We start from the raw sequence: 4,767 nt of genomic DNA on the forward strand, positions 1-4,767 counted from the left end.
TCCCCACGAAAAGTTTGGGTGATTCCTCCATCCCGGATTGTATGTATTCGAATAAGGGTCATTTCTAGGACGGTTCTGGAATCCCACTTGTTTCACCGGTGCTCCCTCAGGCACATAAAATGGATTGCCATCTTGGCAATCTTGCACGTCATGCTCACCCCCACACTTATCACAGAAAATTTCTTGCAGACGCATAGCCGACCTACTCATGCTCATCCCATCAATCTTTCTACTCAAAGCCTCTAACTGTGCTGAAACCGCAGACAAATCATTAACTTGATGAACTCCAGCACCTCGTCTCTGCCTATCAGACTGAGGATGATAGCTACTCGCAGCCATCTCCTCCAATAACTCATATCCTTCCTCAGCCGTCTTTCTCAGTAAGTTACCACATGCAGCAGCATCTATCATAGTACGGTTAGGAGTAATCAGACCATAGTAGAAAGTTTGAACAACTAACCCAAGCGGTAGCTCATGGTGTGGACATCTCCTCAACAAGTCCTTGTAACGCTCCCATGCCTCGTAAAGTGACTCGTTCTCATATTGAGCAAACGTAGTAATGTCGGCTCTAAGCTTCATAGTCTTCGACGGAGGAAAGTACTTGATCAGGAATGCCTTTGCAATATCCTCCCATGTAGTGATAGACCCTACAGGCAAACAGTTTAACCACGACTTAGCTTTATCTTTCAGTGAAAATGGAAATAAGCGCAAACGAACAGCATCATCAGACACGCCATTAAACTTAAAAGTATCACAAATTCCAAAAAAGTCAGCTATATGAGAATTAGGGTCGTCAAGTGCACTTCCCCCAAATTGAACAGTGTTCTGAATCATCTGGATGATAGCTGGCTTGATCTCAAACTGATTAGCTCGGATGACTGGTCTTACGATGCTTGGACGTGCTCCATCAAGAGACGGCTGTGCATAATCCAACATTGGAATGCGACGTGGTATCTCAACTTGTCTATTGTCACGCTGTTCCTCTCCACGTTCTTGCTCGTGTCTTTCCATCTGTTCTTTGAGTCTTTGTTGTTGTCTTCGACGTCTAGCTGTCCGTTCAATCTCGGGGTCAAAAGGCTCAAGCTTAAATTCGAGTGATCTTCGCATGCACCACCAGAAAAATCTGCAACACAAGGAGAGTATCAAATAGCAATAAAATAAGTAATACTAAAGAATTTAAATGAGAAATAAAAAAAATCGTGAATCAACAGTCCCCGGCAACGGCGCCAAAAACTTGATCGAGCAAAACTTGCACAGTGAATAGTCCCAAAATTTATTTTATAGATGAAAGCTCGATTTAAATATCGCAAGTGCACGATAGTCAAGTTATAATAAACGTAAGTGAATACAAGTATCGATCCACAGGGACTGTGTTACACTATTTTTATTCTCACGTAAAATTTCTTTAGCAACGATGAATTGAGTTGATGATTAAACTAATGTAAATTAAACAATTAAAATAATTAAAATGCAAAGGAAATGTGCTCAAGAATGCAATGATTAATTTAGATTAAATCAAAGGAGAAATGAATTTGTTGGGAAATTTTCAGTTCACCTACCACTCGTGTTTAAACAATTACACTCGACTTTTACTCGTGCATTCGACGGAATTCCCTAGACTAATTAATATACTCTGTCGAGCTATATTAATACTAATCATAAACATGCAGTAATCAAGTATCCTCAATTATTTAACGGTTCAAGATTGCATTACGTCCTATGGAATCCACTAGCTTTCATCCGGGTGAACTATCACTATCGACACGTACCCAATTTCGTATATCTACTAAAATTCTAAATCCGTGGTTTATACTATGTGATCTTATTGTTAATTATTCTATCGACATCATTAACAACATGAAATAATCAAAGGAAGTTAGCTAGGCTTCGATTGAAATAAGAATGAACAATAGCATAAACAAATCACTAATAAAAACGTCGAGAAATCATGTTAAACAACGAGTACGGGGTAGGATCCCCTCAATTCCCAACAAATCTAGAGTTTAGCTACTAAAATTCATAATAAAAACCAACAACAATCTAAGAAATGAAAACTGAATAATAAAAATACTAAAGATGACGACGGATGACGGCCACGACGTGTGGAAATCTCGAGGTCTTCGAAATCTCCTTTGCTCCTAGCCTCTTCCCAAGAAAAATGATGAAAATAATGGTGATAGACTGAAAAACGGCGCCCCAATCTCGTGTATTAGATCTAGGTATCTGATAGAGTCCACAAACTTGGAAACAAATCTTCTTAGATCTCGTCGCTCGCTAGGGCGATCAAAAGTGTCCGCGCTAGCGAGATACTTCGAATAAGTTTCTCGACCATGTCCTTGGTTTCGCTGGGGCGGTCACTTTTGACCGCCCTAGCGAGAGACTTCGAATAAAACTCCTCGGCAAGACTAAAATGCTCGCTGGGGCGGTCACTTTTGACCGCCCTAGCGAGGTACTTCGAATAAGCTGCTCAATTCCTATCCACTTTTTGGCTCAATTCCTACCAAATGACCACAAAAATACACGAGATCAGTCATATTCTAAATATTGCTAAATTAACTAAAACAAACTAATATGATGCATGAATGCGACTCAAAACCAACACTAAAAACACGTAAAATTGAGTCCTATCACAAGCCTTACCCATCGATGTTGAACCTTAATGGACGGTCGCCATGAGTTCCGTCAATAATATGAGCCGAAATCATGGGAGTTCCACGTAGTTCACATCACCAGGTCAATGGATGTCACAGCTTTCCGGCACCCAAAGCTCCCCCAATAATATGAGCCGAGCCCCGAGTACGAGTAGCGTTCATCATGCACCCATTGTCGATGGAAGACAAGGAAATTATAAACAAATTTATAATTCCCCTTTTCGGGCTTGATATTAATTTTGAATCTTATTCAAAATGAGGGTTTTTAATTTTGAAAGGTCTCATAATTAATTTTATTTAAAAGCTCGCCATGTTTGATCGTATGTTTGCCGGATTCATGCAACTTTGTTATTATCATAATAATAACGCACATACTCATTATTTATAACATATCATGCATATATTATAAACAGTAAAAAAACAAGGATGATCAATCGCCCCAATACTAACGGACCGTGTGAGCTAAACACGGGCCTAGGTCCAATCCTAGGGAAATGCACGGGATGCAAATGCAACTATTACATAAGCTTCCAATATTTACATGTCTTCGATCTTCATAATCATCATGGCCACCATCTTCCAATCTTGATCATCCACTATACTAATATTTACAAATAAATATCCATGGCAAATAGGGATACATCTCATGGGGTGGGAACGGGCCATAAACCAAGCCCACTTTATAAATTGATAATTATTACAATCATTCAACACAAAATATCCTAGCATACACCTAGCAAATTGGGCTTGGGCTTTTGATCATCCTTCATGCATAATATCACATATCATACACATCAAATAATTATCCCAATAATTAATTGATCCAATATTATATATCTTGATCCAATCACTAACCGCCACGATTATAAACTAAATTAACAAAGTATACAAACGCCTTTGTCTACTTTCCAATTAATTTATTTATAACCGAATTTCTTATAAATCACAATTTACTATAAATAATTAAATTCCAACTTCAATTATTTATTTTATGAGAAAAATTTGCAACTTTTGTAATTTTAAACTTAAGGGCCCAAAAACTTATTTTTCACCAAAAATATTTTGGCCCATTTAAAATTCACAAATATGTTAGCCATCCAATGGCCCAACAACTCAAGGCCCATGACACTTTGATAATCCAAAACACTTTTGGAAACCCTAGTCGTCATCGCCGTCGCCGGAGCTCATCCGTCGCCGGATTCCGGCAACAAAAATATTTTTTTTATTTTAAAAGAGGGGCGAGGGGCTGCCCTTGCTGCCCGAAACGGGCAGCCCCTCGGGCAGCCTGAGCTGCCCGACACGAGCAGCAACATGCTGCCCGAATTTTCCCATTGTCATGCCTTGATTTTTGTTGCAAATTTCATTCTAATGCGGTTAGAAATCAATCTCAATATAATATCTTGTATTTGCTACACAAAATCGTAACCATAGCTCAAATACCACTTGAAAGGGGATCGGTTACGGTGACCGGAAGCGCAACGGAAGTTTAAAAAATCAAATTTTTCATGTAAATTTTCGGCCACCCCTCATTTCATGTAGCAAATACAAAAACACAACTATGTCATACATAGGGTGTAAGAAAATCGTTACCTATCAACCTCTTCAGGTTGATGATGGCTCCAACCAAGTTGTAAATAATCTTGGCTCTTGAAAGGTATGACAATCTACAAGCTTCCTCCTTACTCAAAAATTAGGCCCACCACCAACTAGGTAGATCCTCTCAAATTTTGCACTAGAAAAATAGGAGGATTTTTCAAAGAGAAGTATTTTTCATTCCTCAACACTTGAAGAAGAAAATGAGAGAAAAAGTTGAGAGAATTGTGAGAGGAATTCGGCCATGAGGGTTGTGGAGGGAAGTGGGAAGAATAGTCTTGGTAGTGGAAAAAGTAGGAATCACTTTTTGCATGCCATGCCTTGAAAACTCAAAAAGTAGTCCCCCAACCTTTCACCTCCCATGCATGCATATTATATGGTTTTTAACAAATTAAAAACCATGGACTAAATTTAATTATCTCAAACATATTTGAAACTAATTAAACATTACTTGAATTTACTCAAGTCCACTAGTTAAATAATTTATTTAAATTGAGCTCTACAAGACTCAATATAATTTAAT

At 38.4% G+C, this 4,767-nt stretch overlaps 1 non-coding gene across 1 annotated transcript; it reads left to right on the forward strand.

The window, feature by feature from the left end:
- Positions 1 to 469: 469 nt before the first annotated feature.
- On the forward strand, positions 470 to 576 carry LOC140815182 (small nucleolar RNA R71). Its single transcript, XR_012114288.1, has one exon. It is a non-coding gene; the product is annotated as a small nucleolar RNA R71 (small nucleolar RNA).
- Positions 577 to 4,767: the final 4,191 nt, after the last annotated feature.

Source organism: Primulina eburnea, chromosome 1 (assembly GCF_022965805.1).
Source record: "Primulina eburnea isolate SZY01 chromosome 1, ASM2296580v1, whole genome shotgun sequence".
Taxonomy (NCBI): domain Eukaryota; kingdom Viridiplantae; phylum Streptophyta; class Magnoliopsida; order Lamiales; family Gesneriaceae; genus Primulina; species Primulina eburnea.